Source organism: Nyctereutes procyonoides, unplaced genomic scaffold (genome assembly GCF_905146905.1).
Source record: "Nyctereutes procyonoides isolate TBG_1078 unplaced genomic scaffold, NYPRO_anot_genome, whole genome shotgun sequence".
NCBI lineage: Eukaryota > Metazoa > Chordata > Mammalia > Carnivora > Canidae > Nyctereutes > Nyctereutes procyonoides.
The window spans coordinates 6783540-6801825 of record NW_026575026.1 but is presented as its reverse complement, the minus strand read 5'-3'; the positions used below and the strand labels follow the sequence as shown (position 1 = coordinate 6801825).

Below are 18286 nucleotides of genomic sequence, written 5' to 3'. Positions count from 1 at the left end.
CTGGGAAGGGAAACAGGCATTCAGATCCAGGAAATAGAGAGATCCCCCCCTAAAATCAATAAAAACCGTTCAACACCTCGACATCTAATAGTGAAGCTTGCAAATTCCAAAGATAAAGAGAAGATCCTTAAAGCAGCAAGAGACAAGAAGTCCCTGACTTTCATGGGGAGGAATATTAGGGTAACAGCAGACCTCTCCACAGAGACGTGGCAGGCCAGAAAGGGCTGGCAGGATATATTCAGGGTCCTAAATGAGAAGAACATGCAACCAAGAATACTTTATCCAGCAAGGCTCTCATTCAAAATGGAAGGAGAGCTAAAGAGCTTCCAAAACAGGCAGGAACTGAAAGAATATGTGACCTCCAAACCAGCTCTGCAAGAAATTTTAAGGGGGACTCTTAAAACTCCCCTTTAAGAAGAAGTTCAAGTAACTCTGAACGTGAATGGACTCAATGACCCCATCAAAAGGCGCAGAGTTTCAGACTGGATAAAAAAACAGGACCCATCTATTTGCTGTCTACAAGAGACTCATTTTAGACAGAAGGACACCTACAACCTGAAAATAAAAGGTTGGAGAACCATTTACCATTCAAATGGTTCTCAAAATATACCCTAAAAACTACAGAACACTTCTGAAAGAAATTGAGGAAGACACAAAGAGATGGAAAAATATTCCATGCTCATGGATTGGCAGAATTAATATTGTGAAAATGTCAATGTTACCCAGGGCAATTTACACGTATAATGCAATCCCTATCAAAATACCATGGAATTTCTTCAGAGACTTAGAACAAATTATTTTAAGATTTGTGTGGAATCAGAAAAGACCCCAAACAGCCAGGGGAATTTTAAAAAAAGAAAACCATATCTGGGGGCATCACAATGCCAGATTTCAGGTTGTACTACAAAGCTGTGTTCATCAAGACAGTGTGGTACTGGCACAAAAACAGACACATAGATCAATGGAACAGAACAGAGAACCCAGAAGTGGACCCTGAACTTTATGCTCAACTAATATACGATAAAGGAGGAAAGACGATCCACTGGAAGAAAGACAGTCTCTTCAATAAAAGGTGCTGGGAAAATTGGACATCCACATGCAGAAGAATGAAACTGGACCACTCTTGCACCATACACAAAGATAAACTCAAAATAGATGAAAGATCTAAATGTGAGACAAGATTCCATCAAAATCCCAGAGGAGAACTCAGGCAACACCCTTTTCGAACTTGACCACAGTAACCGGAGAAGGACAAACAGTGTATGTTCTCATTCATTTGGGGAATATGAATAATAGCGAAAGGGAATATAAGGGAAGGGAGAAGAAATGTGTGAGAAATATCAGAAAGGGAGACAGAACATAAAGACTTCTAACTCTGGGAAATGAACTAGGGGTGGTGGAGGGGGAGGAGGGTGGGGGGTGGGGGTGAATGGGTGATGGGCACTGAGGGGTACACTTGACGGGATGAGCACTGGGTGTTATTCTGTATGTTGGTAAATTGAACACCAATAAAAATTAATTTATAAAAAAAAAAAAAAGGACTGATTTTACATGTTTTATTATTTATTTATTTATTTATTTATTTATTTATTTATTTTTAAAAAAGATTTTATTTATTTATTCATGAGAGACACACAGAGAGAGGCAGAGACGCAGGCAGAGGGAGAAGCAGGCTCCATGCAGGGAGCCTGATGTGGGACTCGATCCAAGATTCCCAAGATCACACCCCTGGCCAAAGGCAGGCGCTAAACTGCTGAGCCACCCAGGGATCCCCCTACATGTTTTATTTTAACATGAATTTTGTTCTACTATAATAGAGAATCCCAGTTCCTAAAAATCTGTCTTAGGCAAGAGTAGAAACTGGGTGAGCCTATTTTAGGGTATAACAGTCTTAATGTGTGCATAGCTTTCCTGCAGCTCTGAGATAACCGATGTTGTTAAGTATTTATTGGGTATCTCTAGGGTTGCCAATTGTGTATTTGCTCTGAAGACAGGCACAACTTGAAGAGACAAAGTAGTTGGTTGTCAGTATGACTGACTGTGCTCTACACAAAATTCTCACATTCATTGCCTAGTCAGTTACCCTTGTATCACCACATATTCTTTTTATCTGTGAGCCTCATGCATGCCTTTCCCTTTCTGTCTTTGGAAATCCCCATCCTTATGCTTTATTCTTCTTTCGGTAAAGTCTCAGCTTTTTAATCATCTGGAGTACTTAGTGCTTACTTAGGTCTCTGGAGTTGGTTATGTGCCTTTACCAACTGTAGGTCACTGTCACAGAGGTTTATTTTTGTTGCCACAGTTGATGCTAAATTCATTGAAAAAGGAAGAATAAATGTCTTCATTCATTTTGCAACTCCTTTATGTAGCTGGTATCTAAATACTCTTAGTGCTTACTACACATCTTTGACTAAATAATAGGAGACATAAAGGGTATTTGCTCAGGATTGTTTTTTTTCCCTCCAATCTTTGCATTTGAAAATCTGTTGATAGTCTTTCTCAAAGGAAAGATGAGATCAAAAGTGACAGAATGAATAGTACATTAGTAGGTCATTTACTGTAATAGCACTGTCTCATATCTCTGAACAGGTTTTTGTAAGCCAGAATAACAAAATTCAATTCCACCATCCATGGATGTGCTTTGCAATCTCTTCTTTCTTCCGGTTGTTATTAAATATCAACCAGATGAGGAAGCTGAGTCAGAGGGCAAAGAGGGATTTGCTCAGATGGAATTGGAGCTGAGCATGGGATCTGGGTCTTACAGTTCTGAATCCATGACTCCAGCCATGATTACTGTTTATTTAGAGTCATGTTTTCTTGAGTAAATTCCTTGTGCTATCACTAGACAGGAGAGCATAGAAAACCCCATCTGAACAATGAATGCTCCTTAACTATAAAGATCCATTTCTTCTGAAGTTGTGAGAACCAGTTGCTGAGGACATTTCACGAATCACTTGAAGGACTATGTCAACCTATCAGCAAGGTTTGTAGGGTCTTTAGTATCTTATGTGAGTCCTTCCTAAAATTTATTGAGAAGACTTCCCCATCATGCCCCCAAACAACACTACTTCTTTCGTTCATTTTCACATTATTAAACAACTTTAGTATTTATATTTAATATTTGCCTTGACCTTTAGGTTCTACTGACTTGGTAACTTGACCTTGATTGACTCTTCCTTCTGTCCCTTTAGGTTTGGTGTTTATATTTCCTGGAGTTGGCATGTGTACTTTGGCTTTTCTCACTTTTTAGGCCCACAGCACCTTCTGTTGCCTTCGTATGAGTTCCCTCTCTCATTCTTTCTATATCTGAATCGCAATGATCCCAGTTTGCTAGTGGCTTTTTCCTGCATAAGGAAGGCAGCAGAGGGATTTGCACAGTTTTCAGGTGAATGCCCAATCTCTGCTTTAGAAGGCTGCTAAAGCGTTTTATGAGCATAGTTCTAGGAAAGATAAATTTGAGCTTATGTAGTTCTAGAAGAGTGTGGTTAAGTTGACAAATGTTATTTCTAAACCAGCTTAAACAAATTTGTGATTAATCTAAAGAAGGAGTGGTCTGGGAAGGTAAAGAAACTCTTAAGTTTTATGATTGATATTTAATTAATTGGAAATTCTGCATCCAATTAAGGAAGAGCCATGCCTTACACCTCACCACAAGTTTTAGAAGTGACTAAATTCTCTGCCTGTCTTTTATGAACAGGAAGCTGTTAATAATAAATCTCTTTTGAAGTGGCGCTCATTTACTTCCCCTGATAACAGAGGTTATCTCCAGATGACTCAAAGTGTTATGTATAGGTTCTTTATGTAAGGGATTAAGAAATGTTAGATGGGAAAATTAAAGTGAAAACATATTTTGTTGAAAAGGGCGATTCCTTTACTTTTATTGATATTACCCTGTGAAGTACAGAGATTGTTCATACCACACCTTCATAGGAAATCAGTCCCTAACAAGCCCGCTAGTGTTCCTCTATTTTAAAATACTTCCAGAAACTAAGCTGATTCCACCTATTGTTTATCGAAAGTGGATTTAGCAAATCCCTGTTGATATTTTGGGAAAGCATTTAATGAAACAGCATGAAAATTTAGTTGTTTGCATTAATTAGGCTCTGGTCATTAATATGCCATTTTTGTACATCGAACAAATGTACAAGTACTCAACCTGAGTAGTTGAACTCAGGTTTTACAAGTGGTCCTTTAGAATCTGGTGTGATTTTGAGCTCAGTGCTGGCCAATGGACATGTGTTGCTGGTTGACTTCCCTACTACGGTCTTTTGGGTAGATAAAGCCAGGTAAATGAAGAATTATGTTGTCTGAGAACACTGAAACTAGAAATATCAAGTGGATGGTGTTGGAGAACGTGTTAAATAATTTTTGTCTTTACTGAGAATTTAATTAAGACAGGTTAGGACTCGTTGCCACTAATTTTGGATCCTCAACTCAGAGCAGACTTTTTTTTTTTAAAGATTTTATTTATGTATTCATGAGAGACAGAGAGAGAGAGAAAGAGAGAGAGAGAGAGGCAGAGAGAGAAGCAGGCTCCATGCAGGGAGCCTGATGTGGGACAGGATCCTGGGACTCCAGGATCACTCCTTGAGCCGAAGGCAGGCGCTAAACTGCTGAGCCACCCTGGGATCCCCCAGAGCAGACTTAAAGCAGAAAAGCTTGTTGTAGAATCTTATTAACATTTCTGTATTATGTCCAGAGTTTTATCAAAATCTTTAAAAAAAAATCTTTAGAACATTGATATATCTGTGGGGAATGTCACCATTTTTTCTTTAGAAAGAACCAGCACCTATGTAATGTTTCCTTGATTCTTGCATTCTTCGATCTCTCCTTTTAAAATGGGATTATATTCTGAATCACATTTTCCCTTTATTGCCATCCAGGAAAGATGGATAGGATTTTTTGGTAATGTTGGGATGAAGTCAGACATCCTAAAGATTCCTTAAGGCTTGCTGCCTTTATATTCTTATGCATTTTGAAAGAGAGTCTGCAGGAGGAGGAGGTCTTTGCTTGTGGAGGCATCTAATGACAGCATTAGCATGGTAGTTGTGATACTAATTTTGGAACAATAAATTTAGCTACTTTTGTATAGAAAGTAGTGGCACTTGAGCAAGTCTGTAGAGTTTATTTTGAGAAACTTGAAGATTTCCTAATGTTGATGAAAATTAGGTCTGACTTTAGAAACCTCAGGGTATAAATTGTGCTGTTAATTGTTCTGAGTTGAACCTGGAGAAACTGCTGATATGTTCACTCTTAAGCAGAGTGATTCATCATATAAACCTTATCATGGACAGCTCTGGCAAAGCAAAGAGAAGTGAAGTAGGGAGTAAGAAATTAAAGGAAAACAGAGATGAGAGCTGTGACGTGCATTAGGAACTTTGAGGTCTTTTAGGAAGAGGTTGCTGGGTAGTCTTATTCTTTACCATTTTAATGGGTGAGTTCCTACTTAGAGAAAGCTTCCCACCTTTCCATGCTACCTACATGAAACCCCTTCCTACTGTCCACATTCTTTTGCACCCATGGGATTATCTTTAGAAATGTGTGGCTCCTCAGTCTGCTAGGTTTCAGATCCATGGCCAGTCCTGTTAAATGGTTCAGAATAGGCAGTTGGAGTCTCTGGGCAGCAGTAAAGACAATACTGGAAGACTTTGTTTTGGACATTTGTTAAGAAAGATAATTGAGAATCTGCAGTTTCAAGTATTGCAGGAAAGTGTTTGGCACTAATTTGACATGCCTGTCCTTGAGTTAGCAAATAAAGATACCGTAATTCATTTATTTTCCTTAAAATAATGACATTAATGTTAATTTTAGAAAATTTGTCAATTACATGTAAACACAATGAGGAAAATAAGAATTATCTAGAATTCCATTATTTAGGGATAACAATTGTTAACATTTGGTATACATCCTTCTGATTTTTTTTCGTATGTGCTATGTAAATTAGTAAGCCTTTGGGTTGAGAGTGCTATAAACACAATTATAACTGGAATAAATAGGCAAGAATTTATTAAGAATTTATTGGTTGACTGAAGTAAAGTCTAGTATAGTCAGCTTTTTGGAGAAAGTGATTTGATCTGAGCAGAAGACTAGAAAAAAGCTAAGCACAAGAATAGAAGTTAATTCTTATTCAGATACATAAGGCATTAGGTAACTTGTTAAGCTTAATATCATGGTAGGTAAATGTGAGGAGATGGACATGGTCATAGGAATTCTTCTTCCTTACTTGAGTCCTTTTCTTTTCTTCTGGAAATTTCCTGATACCTGGTAGGTGTCCAAAGATATAATTTAGGACTTAAGCAGAGGCCAGACAACACAATGAACTCTGTACTGAGTTACCAAATCCACATTTGTCTGTCATGGTATTTCATCCAGATCTCTTTGTCACTGGCTTTCTTCTTTTCTTTTCTTTTCTCTTTTCTTTTCTTTTCTTTCTTTTTTTTTTTTTTTTTTTTTTTTTTTACCACTGTGCTGCTTTGGTGCTCAGGGCCTGAGTCCTAGGGAACTTTGGGAGCTGAATGCTTTGGCAGACAGAGGTCATCAACAGTGGGGCTGGAGCCACAAGGATGAGTATGTGTGAAATATCCCTTGGAGACTGGACAGGCACTTTGCAGTTGAATTTATTAGTGGGCATGCAGTCTTGTAATATGCAGCTGGGGCAGAGTGAGTGAAATTGGTTATTAGTATTTCTCTGAGCCTGTCCTCCCTTCAAAGGCTCATGAATACCATGCAAACCTGATTAAATGAAATAGGGAAAATGGTACTATGGGAAGTAAAGTCCAGGAAAAAAGTCAAAAAGTTGAGTCTCATTTAGTTAGTTTAGTTATTGTATTAATCTGTGAGGGTTGCCATAGCAATATACCATAGACTGGATGGCTTAAAAAATAGGAGTTTATTTCTGACTATTCTGGAGGCTGAGAATTCCAAGATCAAGGTGCCAGGTGATTTAGTTTCCTAATGAAGGCCCTGGCTTGCAGATGGAAGCCTTCTCATTGTATCTTACATGGTGGAGAGAAAGAAGAAGCAAGGTCTCTGGTGCTTCTTATAAGGGCACTAATCCCATCATGAGGGCCCCACCCTCATGACCTCATCTAAACCTAATTACCTTCCAGAGCCCCATCTCCAAATACTATCACAATGAGGGTTAGATTTCAGTATGTAAATTTTAGGGGACACAATTCAGTCTGTAACAGTGACTTGATTTAGGTCACTATTGAGGATGTTTTAAAACCTAAAATGATTGATGGGAATTTTGTGTCTTTCTGGTAGAGATTCTAGAAATATTGAAATAATATTAATAATATGATTAAATTGGAATAATTAATAAAAGACTTGGCAGACCAAAAAGTCTGGAATTTCACAGATAAAATTTGTTTGACTGCTACAACCATCACTGAGACTACTTCTGGGGAAATGGCTTGGTACCACTTAAAAAACACATATTAGCACTTACAGGGAGCTTTTGAAAAATTTTCCAACTTATTATGTTGGCAGAAATTATGAAGGAGGGAGACAGAAGAAGTTGGGGAATGTAAGGGCTAACAACCTTTTGTTTTAAATAATTTTCAGTATCTTATGGCTATGACTCAGATCCTGATAACATTTTTGTAATGTAAACACTAGGTAAATTATTTTTCTGATTATTTTGAAGACGAAAGGCTAAGGACACGATATTTTCCCAAAATGTCTCAGCAAACTCTGGTTCTTCTCATTTTCTGCCATCTGAAATTGAACTTCCTCTGGTTCTAAGATAGCTTGGTAGTATTCTGAAATTCAGGCTTCTAGCACTGTTGACTTTCTATAGCTGAATAATAATGTCATGGCATATTAAGGATAATTGTGATAATTGACAGCTTTTCATGTGTGGGAGCTTATTAATACATGGATACCTAAGTATTTAAAAAATTATCCATCTTAATGCATGCTATTTGGCTGTTTCAATTTCTTAGCTAATTTGAAATAGAAAAAGTAACCATCTAATTTACCTGTCTAGAGCTTGCCAGTGTGTAAATCAATAGTCATTTTCTGGATTTATTGAGGTAGAGCTAGGGTTAAGGCATGGAGAAAGTCTAGATGCCTTGTATAGATCAATCCAAGAAAATCTGTTTGCTATAAAAACAGGTTTTTTGATGCAATTAATTTGACGATGCTAATTTGTGAATGACTAATATGAGTTAGCTCTACTGCAGCCCAATAAAATGGAATCACAGGCATCTATATATCAGGACTCTTTTTGTTGCAAATGACAAAAATAAAATTTCCTTAGATTACTTTAAGCCAAAAAGAAATTGTCATATATGGTTGAGAAGTATCTGACTTCAGACATGGCTGAATCTAGGTGCTTACATAATGACATCACGAACCTTTCTGCCTTGGTTCTTCCATGTTTACTTTATTCTCACACATGCTCTTCCCTTTGAGTTGCAAGATGCCATCTGCACTCAAAGCTCTTATCACCGTCTTAGCACCTTAGCATAAAGTGGAAATTTATTTCCTGGAAGTTCCAACAAAAAAAAGGCTGACACTTATTTACTCTGATTGGCCTGGAATAGGTAAAGGGTCCTCTTAAAAATTAATTATTATGGCCAAGATTTGTGATATTCTCATTCTCCAGGCCTGGGTCATAGGGAATAATTCATCCTCATTGGACTTCAAAGTGTAAAAATGGTTCTTCTGAGGAAAGTGGGATGCTGTTATCAGAAAAAGAGATGAGGCGTGCCGAGTAGGCAAGAGTTTAACAGATAGCCACTACAATGCATGTGTGTGTTTTAAAGATTTATATATATGTAACTTTATTTTAGGGATTTCTCATTTCTCACAGTAATGAATGTGAAATTGAAATTTGATGATTTTATATATACATTCAAGTCTATTTTTTAGATACTATAATGGTATCTAGATGCTTAGATAAATTGTGGAAGTTTTAGCAACCATGGCGTTGATTTACAGACTTTTAACTCAGAATGGAGAGAAATGAATATTTAAAATGATAACTGTATAAACCAGTTGGTGATAGCACATTGGTAACTTAAAGAAATAGGAATTTCTTTTTATTAAAAAAAAGATTTATTTATTTATTTGAAAGAGAGGGTAGGAAGAAGTAGAGGGAGAGAAAGAATCTCAAGTAGATTCCCTGCTGAGAGGAGAGTCCGACTCAGGGCTTGATCCCACAACTCTGAGATCATGACAGGAGCTGAAATCAAGAGTTGAACACTTAACTGACTGAGCCACCTAATTGCTCCAGTTAATTCTTTTTATAGTTTCTTTTGAGAGCTAAGAATATACCAGATGGTAAATTTTGCCAAGGAGAAAATACAAAATCCCTAAGTCTTCGTTTAACTCACAGAAGAGAATTTACATGTAAACTTGTCATGCTCAGTATGAATTGTTCATTATGATCATTATTTCTATTAAAAAGATTTTTTATGGTAGCCTGTAGGGTGGCCACAGTGGGATGTTTTCTAGACCAAAAACAAAAGGGCACATTCACCAACTGCCTTTTGGTGGATAATGAGCCAAATGTTCAGTTAATTTACTTTAGGACTATTTCATATGCCATTATGATTTCTGCCTCTTCTGAAATCCAGTAGCACATTTACTGTCTGTATTGTTCATATGGCTCTCTCTCTCTCTCTCTCTCTCTCTCTCTCTTTTTTTTTAATGAGATCATCTTTTAGAGAGTGGTGGCTTGGCAATAACACAAGTAGAGGTTATATCACTTAATATTTGTGTGATCTTGGGAAGTCCCTTAGTCTCTAAAATACTGTTTCCCTGTTTGTAATATGAGTAATACAAGAGATTGGTAACAGTAGATATTTCATATTTTTATGTAAAACAAATGATATAATAAGTGAAGGGCACTTACCACAGTGCCTGGTACAGTGTAACCATTCAAAAACAGTAGTAATTGTATATTACATATTTATTGATAGAATTTTTCCCATTGTCCCTTGAGGACAGGGACCTTATCTTAAAAATACTTTGTGTACTTTCAACAAATAACATAGTGTCTCTTACACTAAAGACAAATAAATATTAATTATCAAAATGAGAGTGTAGAACTATACTTCAAGCATTGCTAAGCCTCAGGGAAGCAGAGGAAAGGAGCAAAGAAAGATTTTTTTTTTTGCATGAGAAACTGGGATAGAATAAATATTGTAGATTCTTACCATTCATTTCCTTACTTATTCTTTTATCCATTCTTTTATTGTGTAACTTCACTGTGCACAAGGTAGGGACCAAGAGTAGTTTAGGTAAGTGAAGAACCAGGTGGTTGCCTTAGGGAAGGTGCAAAGATAAAGTACAGCAGTGGATAAATACACAAAATAGTAGATATTAAATGTCTTAATAGAAGTGCAGATTAAATGTTGTGGGACCTCAGGGTCCTTCAGGAAGAGATTGTGCCTACCAGAGGAAAGTGGCTTACTTCTGGTGTTCATCCCTTTATTTGTGGCTGACTCAATAGGAAATGGTGACTGTGTTTTTGGTCACTGTGCAGCTAATGGAAAGGTGGATTAAGGGGAAAGGATGGAATAAGGACAGTTTCCAAAACTTAGATATTTTCCATTTCAGAGCTCTTACTGTAAACTTTCTTTTTGCATATGGTTTTGTTTTTGTGTACTTGAAAATGTCCAAAGTTTATTCATCCATATCTAATTCATTAATTTAATATTTCGAGTGATGATAAGTGCATGGTACTGTGTTGGTCTTTAAGGAAAGTACATAGGCAGACCCTGTCCCAGGAGCTTGGTGATTATTTGGAGAGAGGTCATATCACCAAAGGTTAGGCAATAATGACCAGGTTATATACTTGTTGGTGCCTAAATGATAATTTAGACAAAGTGTTGTTATGGTTTGAATAAAGGAAAAATTCACATTTCTGTGAATTGTTAATAAAGGTTATTAGAGAAGATAGAATTTTCGGTTGGGCCTTGTAAATTGAGTCAAAGTTAGGTAGAAAGGAGAGAAAAGACTATAAGAGATGGGAAAGATGAAAAAAGATCTGAAAATGAGCGGGTATGTTCTCTAATTTCTTTCTTTCTCCCTCTCTCTCTTTCTTCCTTTTCTTTTTTGGTTGTTTCTTTATTGATTGACATTTGGGCTTCTTCCAAACTTCAAAAAATGGTGCCACATATACTCTTGGGTCCATCCCCTTGTTCAGGATTAATTTCCAGAAGTGGAAGTTCTGAGTCCAAACCCAGAATACTTGATTTTTCATTGATACTGCTAACCTACACTTGAAAAAGTTTGTATGAACTAACAAGGCAGAAAATGCTATTTCTTTGAATACCTAACTATTCAAATCTTTGCTAACATGACAGGTAAAACATGTTTTAATTTTAATTTTTAAATTTTGTGATGTTTAGTTTCTGACTTACTAATTTTGGTTTCTGGCATTATCCATTTTCAACTTATTACCTCTTTGAAGTTTTAATTTTATCCATAGCTTATTATTGGATTATTCTTTTTTTTGTAAAGAGCAGCCTATTTTTCTATCATTGCACCGTCCCATGGAATCTCACCAAAGATCAGAAACAGAGTTTTTAGAGGTCTCAGACCTTCTCTTTGAACCTTCAAAAACATAGTCTCCTACATGTTTTTTTACTATTCATATGGAATGTACTAGAGTTCTCAACTACTGCTTTCCTAAGTGAACAGAACTTTTTTTTCGGGAGTGTGATATTCAGAGAGTAATTCATAGTTCCTATTTTGATCTCATTTTCTTTTAAGGTCTGAATTCTAGCTCTTTTGTGTATTTATTTCTGACCTCTGGACCAATCTGTCTAGCTCCTATCTCTATGAGCTCCGGTTTCAATTCATGGTATCAGGGGATTTTCCCACTTTAGCGTCTTTCTAGATATGTAGGTGATAGGTAGATAGGCAGGCGACCATCCTTGATGGGCATTCAGAGAGCGATAGCAAGAAATGTTTCACAAATAGTATCTGGTATAATCTAGTTAAGATTAATCTTAATTGCAGTCTAATTAAGATTAATTAATTAATAAAGACATTGGCTTAGAATAGTTATCCTTTGATCTAAAGTCAACAAAAGTCTTTTTTCCTTTTTTTTTTTAAAGATTTTATTTATTTATTCATGAGAGACACACACACACACACAGAGGCAGAGACATAGGCAGAGGGAGGAGCAGGCTCCATGCAGGGAGCCTGATGTGGGACTTGATCCTGGGACCCCAGGATCATGCCCTGGGCCAAAGGCAGGCACTAAACCACTGAGCCACCCAGGCGTCCCAAGTCTTTTTTCCTAATATTAAAATATGTAATTGGAGGGCAGGGGGAGCAACTTGAGATAAATCAGAAAACACCTTCACGTTAAGCATTCTTTTTATACACTTCAAATTTCTACTTAATACTTTTTTCCTCCTGGACATCAGAAAGAATACTTGGGTATTCTGGAAGAAGCTTATATATCTCCAAATCATTTTCTGGAAGAAAAGTGTTATTTTCAAATGCCTGCGTGATCCCTGTCACCAATAGTTTGAGATGGCCTGGCTTGTTTGTGGCTTCTTTATACACAGAACTGTCTCCCACTATCCAAACCATGTCCACTTTCTTTGTTAATTCTGGTTGGTTAATAAGTTTTAAGGCATAATCCAGACTTTGTCTAGAAAATAAGCTCCTTATGGAGGTCCCTTGAGTTTTCTCCTGAGAACTAAATTAATTCTGTCCTTTAAAAGTCAGTTCTTCTAGGGAAGAGCAAGTCATGTCTTCCTTCCCATAATCACAAAATTCTGTTTCCCTCTACTGAGGTTGTGGTCATTCTTGAGAAATACCTGAATTCATTCCTGAATGGGGGCCAGGGTAGGTTTCTGTTCTTGCCTATGCCAGTGCTAAACTGGGACACAGTTTAGCAGATGAACTGTGACAGCAGCAATGAACACCTCTGTGCTTGCTTGTGGCACTGGGATTCCTGGCTGAGGTTGCTGCAGAATGGAGCAGGTATGTTCTGTTACAAAACACTTCTGGGGGGACGCCTGGGTGGCTCAGTGGTTAAGGTCTGCCTTTGGCTCAGGTCGTGATCCTAGAGTCCCAGGATCAAGTCCCACATCGGGCTCCCTGCATGGAGTCTGCTTCTCCCTCTGCCTGTGTCTCTGCCTCTCTGTCTCTCATGAATAAATAAATAAAATCTTAAAAAAAAAAAACAACACTTCTGTGGTTGTTGAAAGGTTGGATACCCAGATTAGGGCCACAGTGACATGAAAGGCACCATGAGAGTTGACTCTCTAGCCAGGTAGGTGTCATTGGAGAGGTGTCTTCTCACATGCCATCTTTGACTGATGGACAGTGGCTGCTCTGAAGCCAAGTTCAATCTCAGCAGGAATGGATATGATGCTGTGTAAGTGCTCATATGCTGTGGTGTTGGTGGTGGGAGTGGGTATGGCAGCAGTCCTGCCACATATTATTTGCCTTCCTTCTTGTCAGTACTGGGGATTTGGGAACACTGGGTCTCTCCAGCCATCATAGACTCTATGACATTGTCACCCTGTGGTAGATGCTGGTCAGAGATAACCACACTTACGTAGGGCCTTCCAGGAAATTCTGCAGCTACTCCGGGGGGAAAAAACAGCCAACCCCCTACCTCTTGCCCAAACCCCAAAAAGACGTTCTAACCAGAGGGTAGAATAAAAAAAAAATCAAGGCACATGAGAAGCTTTAACTTGGCTTTGATCTACAGACCTTCTGTTCTGACAAAGGTGATTGGATTAATTTGACAGTTTTTCTCTCTGTCCCTCGTTTCCTGCCTCCCTGTCACCCTCTCTTATTTTTCTCCAGGTTCTCTTTTATGATGAAACTAGGTTAGTTATTACTTAGAATCATCATCTCGTCATCTGTAATATAAGTTGATTTTGTGATGCTTTCTCCCCGCCCAGGTATTAAAGTGAGACTAAAGAGGATTCATTATTTCCCCCTGTTATCGGCTGTTTCCCAGAAAGCTACACCTGTGTTCTCATTACCAAAGCTACTTAATTCAACGCATGCAGAACTTTTGACTTTTTTCTTTCCTATCTTATATGTTTTCAACATACAGGGGCTCTCAGGGCCAAAATCTTTGAGCGTTTTCTTTCTTAGAAGCGAGGCAGGTTTTGCTAGTAAGGGCTGGCGGTTTTTAAACTCATTTAAACCTTGTATTTTACCTACGATAATGGTCACCATCACCATATTGTTCAGTTGAGGAACTTGAGACACAGAAAAGTTAATTAACTTGACTCAGGTCATACAGCATGTAAGTAAGTAGCAGAGTTTGGATTCAAATGTAGGCAGTTTGGTTCCAGATTTCTATATGCCTAATTTCAGTGCAGTGCTGGGTCTTCTGTTTAGCTCATTTCCCATTTTATCAAAAGTTATGGGGAAAAAATGAATTCCTGATATCCTTCATTAGGGACACTCTCACTCTTCATATCTTTGTGTTAAGAATGATGTTAGAGGGGATCCCTGGGTGGCGCAGCGGTTTGGCGCCTGCCTTTGGCCCAGGGCGCGATCCTGGAGACCCAGGATCGGGTCCCACGTCGGGCTCCCGGTGCATGGAGCCTGCTTCTCCCTCTGCCTGTGTCTCTGCCTCTCTCTCTCTCTCTCTGTGTGTGACTATCATAAATAAAATAAAAATAAAAAAAAAACTTAAAAAAAAAAGAATGATGTTAGAAATTGGGAAGGGTGTTTGCTGGCTATGGAGGATTTCAGGTCTATATTTACATTACAATTGCTGTGGCCTCTTCTAATTCCTGGGGAAGCTTAGGGGAGCTAGCTAGTTTGTGACACAGGATTTTGGAATTTTATCCCAAAGGGATTATTACACTGGTTGCTCAGAAGCTGTATTTAATATGCATTAGACAGCTTACCCATGAGACTCAAAGAGTAAAACCTAGAGGTAAAGTCACAGCCTTCTATTCTATTATGTGGAAGCCACAGCTGAATCTCTGATAAGCAATGAGTTGTGCTTTCCTAACTTGAGGTTGCTGGATCTCAGAGTAATGCGCCACGGATCAGAGCTGAACAGAAACATGTTCTGTTTCTCTGCAGGAGAGTCTCTTTTCTAAGGAGGAGAAAGGTTGATTCATCTCTCTTAGAGGTGGGGACTAACTCATTTCACGTTTTTAGAAATGGACAAAAAATTGATTCTCTTCATGTAGATGTTTCTCTTCCACAGTAGTTCCACCTCAGGGATCTTTGATGTTGAATATTGATCTGTGATTGTCAGTTTGGTAGGGTAACCAGTATGGTAAATAACCACATTTTAAGTAGTGTGAATGCCCTGCTCCTGAGAAGTCAGCTAGATTCCAAATTCTGTGCATCATTTCTTGCCTTCACCTCATTTCTTTCATGACTTCCATGATATTCTAAAATAATTACACATTCCACTTCTTTTTTTTTATTTTATTTATTTATGATAGTCACAGAGAGAGAGAGAGAGAGAGAGAGAGAGAGGCAGAGACATAGGCAGAGGGAGAGGGAGAAGCAGGCTCCATGCACCGGGAAGCAGGCTCTATGCACCGGATGCACCGGGAGCCCGATGTGGGATGAAGGCAGCATGGGTACACTTTGCTGTCTGTACATGAACTGGGTAACAAATGTGCAGTGACCAATCACTTCACTGACAGACTTTGCAAGAAACATTATTATTGGTCACTGACCACGAGGCATGTATGTTATTTACATAGGAATTTATGGACTGAAGAGCTGGCAGCGAAATTTGTACTTTATGCAATTACTCCACTAATATACTCTGCTAACTGAAATTTAGACTGTATTGTTGGGGAACTGGCGTTCTTTGAATGGCAGTAACTGAAATTCATGCACATTGGAACCATGCACGATGAGGGTTCCCTCAATATGGGACTTTATTTTGTGGATATATGTGCATGTTTTTCTTCCTAACGTGGGATCACTTTATTCATATGACTTTGCAATTTTATTTTTCATTTGATATTATATATGTGTGAAAAATGATAATTTTGACTTCATGTTTTATAACTACATGGTGACTTACTGAACAGTTATATTATAGTTTATTTAACCAGTCCCAGTCCTCCTTTTTGGATGTTTAGGCTTTTTCTATTTTTCTCAATTATAAACAGTGTTGCAGTGGTCACCTCTGTCTTTGAGGTAACAACTATTATTTATTTGAAATGAATGTCTTTCTAGTGGTAGAATTACTGGCTTACATGATATTTACACATTTATTTATTTATTTATTTATATTTATTTATTTATTTGAGTTTGATTTGCCAACATACAGCATAACACCCAGTGCTCATCCCGTCAAGTGCCCCCCCCAGTGCCCGTCACCCAGTCACCCCATCCCCCCGCCCACCTCCCCTTTCCACTACCCCTTGTTCGTTTCTCAGAGTTAGGGGTCTCTCATGGTTTGTCACCCTCTCTGATATTTCCCACTCATTTTCTCTCTTTTCCCCTATAATCCCTTTCACTATTTTTAATATTCCCCAAGTGAATGAGACCATATAATGTCTGTTCTTCTCCGATTGACTAACTTCACTCAGCATAATACCCTCCAGTTCCATCCACGTTGAAGCAAATGGTGGGTATTTGTCGTTTCTAATGGCTGAGGAATATTCCGTTGTATACATAAACCACATCTTCTTTATCCATCATCTTTCGATGGACACCGAGGCTCCTTCCACAGTTTGGCTATTGTGGACATTGCTGCTAGAAACATTGGGGTGCAGGTGTCCTGCCATTTCACCGCATCTGTATCTTTGGGGTAAATCCCCAGCAGTGCAGTTGCTGGGTCGTAGGGCAGGTCTATTTTTAACTCTTTGAGGAACCTCCACACAGTTTTCCAGAGTGGCTGCACCAGTTCACATTCCCACCAACAGTGTAAGAGGGTTCCCCTTTCTCCACATGCTCTCCAACATTTGTGGTTTCCCGTCTTGTTAATTTTCACCATTCTCACCGGTGTGAGGTGGTATCTCATTGGATATTTACACTTTTAAAATGTTTCCATATCCTTCCAAATTTTCCTTCAGAGAGATGTTCCCAAATATTTAGGCTTCTACCAGTGACATAAATTGAGAGGTGCTGGTGCATGCATCCTAAGTCTCTGGCAACAGTGGGATTATCTTTTTAAATTTTTTTTGCTATTTTTGTAGGTAAGACATGTATCTTATTTTTTTTAAAGATTTTTATTTATTTATTCATGAGAGACACACAGAGAGAGGCAGAGACTCAGGCAGAGGAAGAAGCAACATGTATCTTATTTTAATAATTAGTTTTGATTAATAGGTTGAATATTTTTTATGGGTTTGTAGAATTTTTTGATCTGTGGAATTTCATTCTGTCCTGTATTATAGTAGTTTTCAGATGGTAGGGATTTTCTTGTTTTGTTAGATTATTTGGGTACATATATTTCTATAATTTATGTGTGTATTTATATATGTGCACATCTGTGTGTATATGTGTATACACACATATATCTGTGTACCTGGACTACACTCACATGTATGCACCATTTTTTTTATCCAAAGATTTTATTTATTTATTCATGAGAGACACACACAGAGAGAGAAGAAGAGACACAGGCAGAGGGAGAAGCAGGCTCCTGCAAGGGAGCCCAATGCGGGACTCGATCCCAGGACCCCAGGATCACAGTCTGAGCCGAAGGCAGATGCTCAACCTCTGACCACCCAGGTGCCCCTGCATACGCCATTCTTGGTTTTACACAAGGATTATAGAAAGTATCTGTGGGCCTTAGTTTTATAATATCATTATTTTCCAAATTTTTTCCTTTCCTTAAAAAAAAAAAAAAAGAAGGGGCAAATAACCAATAAGTTGAGGGAAGTTCTTTTTTTTTTTTTTAAATTTTTTTTTGATTTTTTATTTATTTATGATAGTCACAGAGAGAGAGAGAGGCAGAGACACAGGCAGAGGGAGAAGCAGGCTCCATGCACCGGAAGCCCGATGTGGGATTCGATCCCGGGTCTCCAGGATCGTGCCCTGGGCCAGAGGCAGGCGCCAAACCGCTGCGCCACCCAGGGATCCCCTGTTGAGGGAAGTTCTAGTTAATTTTTCATTACATGATTTTCAGAAGATAGGGTCAAAAGGAGCTAGTAGGGCATTCAATTATGTGCTTCAGTGTCAGAAAAGATTTTTTTCCTCAGGTGTACAATATTTTACTTAGGCTTGTTTTTCAAGTGCATTGAAGTGTGACTAAACAGTTTTGGGTACTGCCCTTATGTAGAGAAGAGGCCCCATCTTGTTAAATATTCCTTCATCAACTTTGCACTTAGCCAGTTACCAGCAGTGAGGCTCCTGTGAG

At 38.3% G+C, this 18286-nt stretch overlaps 1 protein-coding gene and 1 pseudogene across 6 annotated transcripts in view; one reads left to right on the top strand and one right to left on the bottom strand.

Annotated features, from left to right (window-relative positions):
• SLC4A4 (solute carrier family 4 member 4) overlaps nt 1-18286 on the top strand; it is a 345822-nt gene that overhangs the window by 121119 nt on the left and 206417 nt on the right. The window lies entirely within an intron of this gene.
• LOC129503333 (dihydrofolate reductase-like) lies at nt 12328-12862 on the bottom strand (annotated as a pseudogene).